The 13,211-nt window shown below is 33.8% G+C and overlaps 1 protein-coding gene across 17 annotated transcripts in view; it reads right to left on the bottom strand.

Moving 5' to 3' along the window:
• LRRC4C (leucine rich repeat containing 4C) overlaps nt 1-13,211 on the bottom strand; it is a 515,355-nt gene that overhangs the window by 126,757 nt on the left and 375,387 nt on the right. The window contains exon 4 of one of the 17 annotated variants that reach the window (XM_083836603.1): nt 7,966-8,079. The exons of the other annotated variants lie outside the window; for them this stretch is intronic. The gene's annotated coding sequence lies outside the window, so the exon portion shown is untranslated. The remainder of the gene's footprint in view (nt 1-7,965; nt 8,080-13,211) is intronic. 17 annotated transcript variants of the gene reach the window in all.

Genomic DNA, 13,211 nt, shown 5'->3' with positions numbered 1-13,211 from the left:
ATTTAACCTATATACTAATTCTATCTTGATTCCTTTTCCTGACTTTATCCGACTCCAAATACACATAAATAGACTTAATGGCATAATACAGAATAATCAGCTAAATAAATGCAACACTGATAGCTAGCAACTAAAAAACTTACTATTTTAATTTATATATTTGATACCTACTCTTTTAATTTTCTAGGTAAATTTTCACAGCTTATTGGTACAATCTCAAAATCACACCTTCTGAGATTTAATCTGAAAAATGCCATAATGCAACACAATTGCCTTTCTGCTCATCGGTTACTAAACTTCTAAACTACAGCATAAGGATGCTTCAAAATACCACCTTCCAGGATATATTGTGTGTCTGTACTTTGGCACTTAGTGACTAAGAATAAAAGTCAAATGAATAGATGGATTATATAAAACTATATTAAGGATAAATTAAGTATTGATAAACTTGATAAATCATGATATTACTCTGGAATGCCACAACACACAATGACATATGGCAGAACCAAATGTCATTTAGAATTCTGTAATCTGCTAGAGACTTGAATCAGCCTAGTGATAACACCAGAATCCTAATTAAAGGAAAAATCTGAAAAAGTGGTGTCTACTAGTGAAAACTTCCAGCTTTTAGTTCTAGCTTAGCTACAGAGAAAAAATAAATAAATCTGTAAATGCTTTTACTACCTTTCTTCTTTATCTTTATATCAATAAGAAAATACCTCTCAATTTTAATAATTGAACACTTGGTAAGAATGGAGCTCAGAACAAGTTTCAAAGGAAGGCTAGTAACGGACATTCATATTGTTGATTTTGGCAATTACGATTAATGCCACTGATTCAGGCAGGAAGCCCAGTCATCATATAATCTCATGTATGAACACACATACAAATAGTAAAAGCAGTTTTCTGCACTGAATACTGTAGAATATTAAGAATGTATTACTGAGACCTTAAAATCCTATACCCATAAGTATGGCTTTGGTCAATTTACAAATCCAATTTTCTAAAACATTATTTTTTTTGTATATAGTACAATTACACAAATTCTTCAGTCTTTTCAAAAGATTTTATCTATAAACGATACACTTTTCTTATGTATTTTTCATCTCAAAATAGTCATTTAGTCAAAACTAACTTTGTACTTTTGAGTTATGAATACAAGTTTCTTGATTCCAGCTAAAAAAAAAGTATCATCAGAAACAGGGTAGAAGCAGATATGATATAATGGTCAATTCAACAGAGTAGCACAACCATTCAATACATCATACGCTGTAGTTGTCATACATGTTTTCCCTTTCATGGGATCAGGGCTATACTTTCTGCCCCCAAATCTACAGTCTTCACAAATTGTCAGGATTTGACAAGGAGATTACCTAGGAAAGCCTCAGAAAACAAAAATGAATTATTTGCTCCATGTAAACCCTTGATATCTGGATCTCAATTGAAAGATGACCCTGAGAAATGAAGGAATGTCCATTATCAAAGATAGTATCAGTTTCCATTTCACACAGAGCAAAGAGCGAGTAAGTGAAAATACAAGTTTTAAAAGAAATAAAAATAAATGATTTCATACGCTTGACTTCTAAAGAAAAATAGTAGTGGTTAGTGTATTTAATGCTAGTGAAACTGACAGCCCAAGAAAGTGATAGCCATTAGCCAGAATGCATGCAGAGTGTCTCACACACTTTCCGATGAACTAAAGCATGTAAGAACCATTTTCAGAGATGAGAGGATATTAATTAATTCAAAAGGCCTTCAAAAGACTGTTAGGAGGAATTCTACATTGACATTAATTTTTATTGTATATCTTTTATATCAGTTCACCTTTTTACAGAGTTCTCCCAACAATCGCTTGTAAAAATTTCACAATGCTCCTTCCATACATTTGATTCCAGATAGAGCCATTTTTTGAACTTTCAAAGAAAGTCCATGTCTTTGCATTATATATCTGAAACTTAACATAGGATTGGCCTAGAATCCTAAAGGACCACTCGTAGTGACCCACATTTACTTCACAGAAGAAAATAAAATTTCACAGCCTATTTAGATAATAAAGTAATATGCAGTCCTGCTTCATAGCCTTGATGTCAATTTACACTATTGGTTTTAGGGTGAATTAAATATGACTCCAGGCAGAAGGACTTCTTCCTCATCTTTTCCGTGGGAGTCAACTGAAGCCTGAGATCCAAATACCATATGTTAATGTGCATACTGAATTAACATTGCTATAGTCACAAAATATCTATTCCAATTACAAAAATATTTCCACAATCTTTGATGTTATACTAAAAATAATTAACCTAGACAAGAAGTAGCACCAGAGACACTATCATTTCTAGCTGAATAATGGACAAAGCTGATTGCAAGCAAACATAGAAAATCTACCAGCTATATCTTCTTTTATTTTAAATAGCAGTACAAAAGAATGGATCAGTTCAGAATAGTTACCAGGCAACTAGAAAACGTGAAGACCTGCTATGAGCCAGCTGGAATCAGTTTCTTTATTTGCTTGAGTAACGTGTTTTTAAGGATTCAAGTTGCAAACATGTTGGAGTAACCTGAAGGTCATTTAACAATTTGACAAATACATAGAGCAAGAGCTGAGGCAAGAGCGATGCATGTGGCTCCCCGGAGGATAATCCACCTGAGTTATAAGATTTTCAAATGTGCTGCATAATGTAAGTATTAATAGGACACAGGTGCCTTTGCTGTTGCATAGAAACAGATGCACTGAGGCAAACCAAGGTATTTTTAATAAAGTAATATCCATATTAAACAACACAAGGTGGCGAATCTAGAAACAGTTTCTAAATGCTGAGGTGCCTGATGCTGCCCACTAACATACACAAGTGTCCAAGCTTTGTAAAACTACACTACCATGTCAGATTAAACATGAGAACTGGAGATAGGATCAAATCCTCAGTGCCAAAAAGTTAATCCAAAAAACACTGCTATTCAAGCACATCCATTAGGCTAAACATCTAGGAAACAAGAATTATTCCACTGAAAATATAACTGTTGTGCAGATTAAACAAATTAAATCAATGTTATAAACAGGAAGAGGAAAAAAAAAACCACACACAAATAATTAGATAACCTGTAATAATATCTTCAGTTTGCTCTATGACTTAAGAGGTAGGGAATTTTTCAAAAACAATAAGCTATCTTTACTGCAGACTTTTGTCATCACATTGTGATACAGTTTCAGAGTCTGATTGTAAAATAATGCTAGAATAGGTTTAACTGTACTTGGACAGAAACTTCGCAAAAAAAAAAAACGGTGTTTCTGAATATATTGTCAACAATATACTAGCCATTCCTTTCTTTTTTTTTTTTTTTTTTAGAAACACTAAGTCAGTGTCTAAGATTGGCACTTAAAACCTTTGATCTACATAAGTCTTTTATTTTAGTTTTATCACTAGCAATATGTACTTATTGAAACAGTACACCTTCTGAGAAAGTATGGCTATTACTAGCTTTAGAGTCTTCAGAACATAGAACTTAGGGGATGATGAATTTTGGAGTCATTTCTCAACATGACTGAAAAAAAATATGTATTTGTAAATGAAGAAATATGTAAAAAAGTATATCTTAGCTAATAGATTAATTATTAAATGAATTTGAAGAGTTAGCTTGAGGTATCTTCAAGACAATTGCAATAACCAAATCCTCAAGCACAGAACCATGATAATTATATGAGACCTTTCTTCATTTTTTCATGTGTCAATGGGTTGTCATGATTTCTAATGAGGTTATACAGAAGATCCTTACTTCAGATACTACAGTTTTCTTATAATGACTAGACAATTTAGATTAAACAACCTGGGAGACTCATTTAAGTTTCTAAGTCTGCTGTAGACTTCCTGTGTAATTTTGAATTTAATTTCACTGTACTTTAACTCCCCATCTGTTTTGAGAATGCTAAGATACTACAATAATGAAGGCCACATAAGAAATTAGACGTATGTATTGCAACCTTCCTTAGCAACAAAGAACTTTGTGGTTTTTTTTTCTTTTTTTTTTTTTTCTCCTTAGGAAGACTGATAATGATGGATATGCAATCTCAACATACTGAGAAGAAATGTTTTCATCTGGAACTGCTTGTGTATCTTGATTAACTGTATGTTTCTACAGTGGAAAAAATAAATTTCAGGGCCGTTAAGTGAGAACTTGTAGCTTTTTGGTTCAAAACTAGAACTTCAAAATTGTTACAGTATTAAATGTAAAATATTAATCAATTGTGCATACATTTAGAGAGTCTACATGCACAATGCTCACACGTGGAAAAGACTTTTTTAAAAAGTGTACTCACAAGTGACATTCATCATACCTTTCTGTACCATCTGTAATTAGCAACCTGTTTTGAGGATGCGTGTTCTGATGGGATGAATTTATTGAGACCACAGATATTAATTTGTTGATATTCTTTAAAAAAATGTTTTATGCTAAGACATTTTTAACTGAGATCAATTTATGGAACTTCTCTTCAATTCAGTCAGTTTTTATATGCTTTGTCCACCACTAGCCTTTTTCTTAATTTTATTCTACACTCATCAGTAAGACAAGACATTAAAAGCCCTATCAAGTGGCCATAAAAGAGGATGGAACAAGGATGGAGAAGAATGAAGTGAAGGGACCGAACCATAAAAAGAAATATGATTGCTTCTATCTCTAGTGTAAGTGATATAAGCTCTGATGCAATGTGTTCATCATTATGTATTTTTTCAGATACTGTGCAGATGAATGTAATTTATTCCAAGAATAATTTATAAGGTATTTCAACATTTTATTCTACACAGTAATAAATATGTGGAATGTGGTCCAGAATTCTGGCTGCTTCTGTTGCAGAGGAGCATTGCCCCCCTTTTGAGAACCTTTGATAACTGGCAACATTTAGAGAAGCAGTCAACATTTTACATTAGAAATTCCAGTGGGTGCATTATGTGTTGATTGCTTTCTGGGTCAATTCATTTTGTTTGCACAGTAATGGGATAGAAATGTAACTATGACAAATATTGAGCTCACAAAATCAGAAGGAAGATAGACCGCTCACTCCAACCATTGACTCAACAGTATTCAACCACGATTGATCCAGTTTAAGCCTCCCAGTGTGACAAAACAATGAGTGGCTCTTTCTTAGCCATTCTGCTTTTTGGAAATATAATTACTGCCACCACCACAAATCCCATGATGTGTTAATTGTTGACTAGTATAGTTGCATTTTTGCAAAATTATCAATAGATGGACAGCTGTTCATCCTTCCCATGCAGAACAAGTTCTAAGTAATACTGAGTTTCTATAACAAATCTGTCCTCTTATGAAGACCGCTGAAGTTTTAAGGTTATGGTTAAGGGATGGAAAGAAAGAATATGCTACCTTGGACTAAAATTCATCTGGAAAAAACAGAGAACCCAAAATAATGAACTGATCACACTAGAATACTTTTGGACAGAAGGTGAAATGAATCAGTTTACCGAAACGGCAAAGCAAATGTAAACGGACAGGATATAATTATCAGAGTTAGAATTTGGATAGCACACTGACATTCAGATTTACACTTGATGTAAACAATGGTACATGAAGCATGTCGACTTCTCTAGTACAGAGGCCCTGGTTTGATAACGACTCAGAGAGAGGAATGTTTTCTGCTGAAATACAAATGCCAATTGTTACACCTTTCTTTCTTTCTTTTTTTAAATTATTATTATTTTATTTCTGGGAGAAGATCATGGCCCTTCTTCTTGATTTTAGCTATTGATGGCTATAGTGTCAATCATAGATTTTGCCATTTCCTTTGTAAACCACTATACAACCACAGATCTTGCAGTAATCAATACATGAGTGATACAAGCCAAAGATATACATACCTGGAAGAAAAAATAATTAAAAAATTACTTTCAACCCTGAAAACTCCAGTTGGATCTGCATACCTCTAAAACTATTTCCCCTAAATTCTTCCTAAGAATTGTTTTATTTCCTGTAAACACATCCTGTATGATCCTTCCATTTCAAGAACACACAATGGAAAGCCGCTTTACTTCTCTCAGTCATAAATTGGAAAATGGTGTCTCTAAAAGCAGATCAATTGATATAGTTATTTATATGAAATATCATCCCTCAAACAAAAAGTAAAAGGCAAACATGGCTTTTATGTTTTTTTCATATTTTTTCATTTTGCTTAATTCAGTCTGAACTGAATGAAGTCTTTTAGTATACTGCTTCAGTAGATGTACTCCTTTAAGCAGATCCTGGGAGATCATGGTTTTGGAAAAAGCAGTTTTAAAGCAGGGCAAAGGCCATTCATCTTGGTCATTACCATTGTCAGATGCAAGCCTGTTGCTCAGTGGGATAGCATTCATGGAAACTACACTCAGCAAAGCTAGCTCTTTGATAGACGGCTCCCTCCCCTCATGAAGGGCAGACTTTCTGAGAAACACTTTTCTCCTTATTTCTTCTGCATAAGAAAGGAACAGATAAAGGTATCTATCCAGGATCTAACCACAAGGGAGGAAGTGAACCTTGCTTGGTCTTTGAAAGAGTTTTACTGGCTGTATGGGAGACTGAACATTTTTTTTTAGCACAGTAAGATAAACTGTCTGTGTAGACTTACACGGTACTGTAGTACAGACCAAGGTGTTTCATGGGAAAAAGTGACGTGTATTCACTTGGCAACCAATACACCACACCACCACTGCTAACAAGATTTATTATAACTAGGCAAATATTAGTGCCTTAAGAATTATCAGCATCTACCCATGTATATATTGTTTTACCTCTAGGCTCATTTCTGTTCTTCTCTGTGTGTATAGTCTAGTGAATTGGTTTACTAGGAGAAATGTTTCCTCAAAATAACCAGTAGATCATAAATATTTGCACCAGGACATTTTCAAATAATCCTATGTATTTATTTAGAGTAGAAGCTCAAGTCAAAGACTTGAAACGACATTATGAAACAAGCTGAGACGGTCTTCAAGCTGATGTCTTAAAGCAGCTTCCTATAACAGCTAAAATACAGAAAAATAGCTTAAATGCATATGAGACTCCAATAGGACAAAAACATGGAGGCTTATGTGGTTTATCAGATATTAGAGAAGTCCTCTGTATAGGTTTTTTAAAACCCAAAAGATTTCACAAAACAGATGGAAAACAAAATCTTAAAATTCTTTCTTTGTCCAGAAAGTAGTTTAAAGGGCTTAATAAATTCCATATTTTCCCTCCTCAGTTTCAATGGGAATGATCAGTTACCTAGAAGACAACTATGTTGTATTTAGTTAATCCAAATGTTGTGTAGTTGCTGACAACATTGAGACATGAAATATTGCAACTGACAAATTTTAGACTCCTGTCTCTAGATAAATGAAAGGATCAATATTAGTTGTTTCTTCCCTACTCCTGCCAAAGTCCGCATGTGGTATAGGAGACACACTGACGATGATGAATTTTGGATAGATTTATCCTTTTGCTGCTTCTTTGCAATGAGTTATTTATCCCACCTGCTATCTGAGTTAGTATATGGTTTAATGATTTGTGTATGTCTTTGATACAGCTACTTACAAAACAAAATTATCTACACTAGACACAAAGATTGTCACAGATTTATCTATGCTGTGAAGATGCTGAGATTGACCACATACTTCAGTCAAGACTAAAAAACAACAGAAGCAAACCACAATCACCCCATAATCTGCACTATTAGATAATAAGGTGATTGCTAATGACACTGCAACCCAAGATAAAGTTGAGGATTTTAGTGGAGGCAAGCCCCAAGTCTATATCGATTTTCCTGTTTGTCAGCATTTGGAAAACAGCCCATCTATTTTCATTTCAACTTTTCCTTGAGGTATTTAAGTTCCTTTAACTGATATAGGTATAAAGCATTCATTTTTGGATTTCTTACAGTTAAATTCATTCTTCAGGAATGAACTATTTCAATGTGCTGGGTTAAAGGAAGCCTCTGCAACTCACCAATATAATGAAAACTGGTCATTCATTTTCATTTGGTTTCTTCTCTTTCTACCAAAATGAATATCAGTACTAGAGATTCATTGGAAAAGGTATTTCTGGTACACTTGATCTAGTCTGGAGGGAGAAAGGAGAAGAAAACGAGTGGAGGGCTAGAGGAGTCAGAGAAATTAATTCAATCCATTCTTATCATCCAGAAATATTTGCATCATTTACTTAAAGAACAAAATTAAAACAGAACTGTTAGTGAGCATTACTTTTATCATTTTACTTTGATGTAGGAAAACAATTCCAATGTGCAAACTCAATTAATACAGAGAATTCGGTTATAAAACAGTCCAGTTTATTAGCCAGACAAAAGAATGATGGCTGTGCTATGATTCAACAAGGTAATTAGAGAGAAGACCATTCAATTAATGTTTAAAGTGTATATGCGTGAGTTTAACCAGCCCTTAGAATTAAAAAGAGAATAAAATAAACAAACGAACAAACAAACAAAACAGCAGGGAGGGAAGAAGGCAGGAGGGAGGGAGAAGATTTTTTAGGGAAGTGTTACAAAGAATTTTTTGCAAACAGTGTTTTTCAGGGGAAAAATAGATGCTGCAAAACATGACACAAGTTTCTAATCATGATTCAGTTAGTGGAGCCACATTTCAAAGAATCATAGAATAACTGATCCAACTATACTATGCTATACCATACCATACTATACTATTTCTCTTTCCCCTGAGCTTTGAAATAATTTTCTGCACTGTCCACATTGACTCTGTGACTAACTAGCACATTTCAGGTATTGCAATTATACCCTTCACTGATATTATAATGGTTCTCTCTTGGATTCTTTCTTCCCAGTTTAATTCATACTACTAAGCTATATACTATATATTTAGGTTATTTAATCTTTGCTCAGAAATCCTCTGGACTCCAATCATTCATGTTGCTCTTATCCACATCTTACATGTTTTTATTATGTCCTCCTTACCAACTCTGAGACTTTAAGGGCATGGATACTGATCAAGTTCAACATATGGGGAAGTATGACATCGATGTGAAGAAGGACACTATAAACATTTGCAGAAATGTAGGGTGAGGTTCTCCCTCACCACTACTACCATCTTCTTTAAAATGACTCCTAATCATAAAGATACAGAAATACTAACAGAACAATCAGAGGGTAGTATAAAAAGTTAACAAATAAGCCATTATCCCTTTATGAAGTCTTTGGTCTGCTCTAGAAAATACAGATTCTCATTTGCTTTTTATGGTTGCTATGAAAAAACCACCTGACACATATCAATAAAATCTGCATGAGATTCCTTTCTTCTGTGATCTACCTTATAATTTTATTCCATCTGTGATCTAACTTGTCTTTGTATCCTCTACAGTGTATAAGTTGCAGAATATGATGAACAGGGACTGACTGAATCACGATGTGTGACCTTTTGAAGTGCTTTAAAAACCTTAGCAAATTAACATGTATTAATCGTGAACTTCTAGCAAGAGGTGATACATTTAATCACTTACCTAGTACAATTATTGTTAGCAATAGAAATAATGTTCACAGTAGGAGCAAAAAAAAAAAAAAAAAAGGAAAAATTAGCATACCTTACGATCTACTTTTAAAAAAATAAATAAGCTGAGTCACAAAGTGTCAAGTGTATCTTTACATGACCAAAATGAAGCTGATTTGTTCCAAGGTACCATGCTGGTGACGTATACCCAAATCAAATAAGACAGCACACAGATGCAGATGCATGAGTTATAGGCTGTGAATTCTTGTAAATTAAAGCAACATCGTAAGGACAAAATATACATTTTTTTAAATGTGAGCTATTAAGAAATAATGCAAGATTGCCTAATAACACCCTTGAAGTAGGCCAAATTCCAGTAAACAGGCAATACAGTGTAGTTGTTAAAGACAAACATGGTTAGTTTGGCATAGTGTAGACAAAATTAATGTTTCAAGGATCATTCTTCAAGATCTTCCCTTAAAAATATGCTGAAAGTCATTTTATTTACCTTACTAGCTATTTTAAGACAGGTTAATCTTTATAAAAAAACTTTGCAGGAATTTGAAATAATATCTGCTCTAGAAACTGAGATCCTCTAGCCACAAGCAAGAGTAAAGAATACATAAATTTGTTCACTTTGACCTGACATCCCCTGGAAAAGTTTTGAATAAAGAAAATTCATATCAGAGAAGAGAGACTGAAAAAACTGGTCAGCTGTCAGTCTTTACACTAGCTGATAATCTTTTCACTGCCCATGACAATATTCAATAGGAAGATTTTGCGTTACAAAGAACAGTCATATAAAGGAACAATTATAAAGACACACTAAGTGTTAGGGGCACAAAGAAACTCCTAAGAAATCAAGGATGAGAATAACACATAGTGAATTATCTCTCTCTCTGATCTGCACAATACATAATATAAATGAGCATACTTTTATTTGATGGTAATTATTTTCTGTAGTAAATGTGATGAGCATGGTAATTTCAGTGTGGCTTCCAGACAGTGAGAACTATGAATTCTTATATTTGAACAAATTCAAAGGAAGCGGATGTTTCACAATACAGCATTTTGATAAGATATTTTAATTATGTGTAATTTTACTTTTGAATCTTTTCCAACTTCCTTCCTGACATCTTAAGTTAATTTTTAAGGTGCTGACATATACAAACCAAACAAATAAATAAATAAATAAAGCATTCCAGAAAATCTTAAGTAAGAAGCTACAGAATATTTGAATATTTCAGGGTCAATGTCAAAGAGGAAAACAAAACACACACACACAAAATCCAACAACAAAACTCATCAGCTTTTATAATTAAAAAAAAAAATCCTGTTCAAATAACTGTTTATCCATTTGCTGCTCTAATTCCCAGATAATGTAAATTTAAACACAGAAAATACTCATTTGTATTTTCTCTCTCAAATGTGGTTCTTACTCAAAAAAGGACACAAGTTTAGAAAATGTCTGTATTCCAATTAGTTCTTTTGTTTGTTCGTTTAATCTTATACATATCTACTCCTAGTAATAAAAGGGCTGAAATCTAGCAGAGGCAGTGAATCCATTTTCATAGTGTACAGAGATAATAATAAATCATCTTAAAGTCCAGGTTTATTAGAAATGACTGAAATACATTACAGGGCAGCAATAACTTCAATGGTTGGTTTACCAACCAGTGGGGTGGAATTAAAAATGCATTAAAATTTATAGAAAAGAAACTAAATAGCAGAGAGTTTAGATTGGTTTTGACATAGTTAAATGAAGCATTATTTTTCTTTGTGTGGTTAATAAAATAAAACCCTATAAAATTGGAGAAACATTCCATTTTGGAAGCTGAAAAGTGAAAAAAAATCCAATATTAATTAAATTTACTGCTTATTCCCTCCACTGCATGTCAGTGATGCATTTCAGGAAAAAAGCGCTATCAAAGGTTCTTCTCTCTGCTCCCCGAGAACATTAGCTACTCCCTTAGATTTTAACAAATAGTTTCTGTTCAAGCTTTGCAGATACACATGTAAACAAAGAAATACATTTGCATGGGAAGGTGAGTTGACCTACTCTAATAGTGAAGATGACATCTCATCAGTAATACAATTCCCTGACTCTCACAAGTTTCCCAGAGCTTGTCAAACCATTGGCCAAAAATTCTTCTTCACAACTAGAGGTGCATGAAATGGTAAGAATGGAAACAGAAGAAGGACAGGTTTGAGACATGCTTCCTGTATGAGAAGAATTTTTAAGAAACTTAATTTTTTTTTTTTAAGATTTTTTTTTTTTTAAGAAATGGTACTTAATTTTCTAAGAGCTGTGTGTCCCACTGGGACAGAGTCTGACAGTGAAACTACACAGCCATGCAGCCGTGGAGCTGAGCACAGGATTACTGGAGCTCATAGAACCACAAAGTTTTAGGAAGATACAAGGCTCTTCTTCTATGCAATGAGATGTGGTCTACATGGTAGAGGTGGCATAAGGCAACACGTTGCATGCCTTAAGTGTGGTAATAGGCACTGAAGATAACAAGTTATCAAAAAATACACTTTTTCCAACTCACATTGGAAACTCCCTTTAATTTTCAAGACTACTCCAGCTATTTCTAGCTACTGCAGTTCCTCATTAGCCTCTAAACTACATAGACATTTCTACCACAGCAAAATGACTGAAAAACTCTACCGGGAGTCTTTTACATTCATTTTATGTTGACCAAGAAATAACAAACAAACAAACAAAAACCACCAACAACAAAAACAGCCATTCATTGTAAACAATGGAAAGAGCAGAATAAAATTGCAATAAAATGCAAAATATTAACCAGCATAGTTAGACTCTGACAGAAAGGTTGTACTCCTGACAGCTACAATTTTAGAGTCTTATTTTACAGCTTTAACACTGAACACAGTCAAGACCTTTTCTCTCTGTATTTCTAGAAGCACAATATAAGACTTCCTGAAAATATTTCAGAAAAATCTTTAGAAATATTCCTAAGAATATCCTTACCACTCCTGGAAATCTGGGTTTTCATCTCTACAGTGTAGGTTTTACCTGCTCAGCTTCACATTCTCATTAGGCCCTTCTTGCTGGTAGAGAAATTATTGTAGCTCTACTAGTAGAATTCAGATCAACTAACAAGATCAGTCTTCACTATTTTGTAGACTGGCCTCTACCCCAAGCTATGTAGACCCATGTCATCTTTTGTTTGTCCACCACACAACTGAGATTCTAGACAATTTCTGTGAGTTCACGCAGCAGAACTCCCAAGCCCTCCAACAGAAGATCATGACAAATGGTAACTCATTAACTTCCTTTCCCAGTCCTGTCCTTTGGCAAGTCGTTCAGAAAACTCCCACATGGAACAAATTCCTAATTCTACTCTCACTGAAATAAAGGAGATAGTATTTAATATTCTCAGGTACAATCAGTATTTGAATGCTGCATTGAAAGATGAGTGCTTTCACCCAAAGAAAAGAAAATGAAATCTTGTCCTGACTTAAATGTTCATGAATCTATGAACTGCTGTACAGACATGAGCATTAATATATAATGAGAACTGGCTCTATCACTAGAATAAATTCAAGCATTTAGTCTATAAAACGATAAATAAGGTATGAAACTATCATCATATCATCACCAGAACCTTAAAGGATTGCTTAAGATTTTAAATTGCAAGTTCAGTATTATTAAGTATACTGCATACACCGTATTATTGAAAGAAGAAAATATTTCAATAGGTAATGTGTAGT

This window comes from Anser anser (genome assembly GCF_964211835.1).
Source record: "Anser anser genome assembly, chromosome: 5".
In the NCBI taxonomy this organism is placed as follows: domain Eukaryota; kingdom Metazoa; phylum Chordata; class Aves; order Anseriformes; family Anatidae; genus Anser; species Anser anser.
Note: the sequence above shows the minus strand (reverse complement) of the source record. Positions and strands in the feature narration are given on the sequence as shown.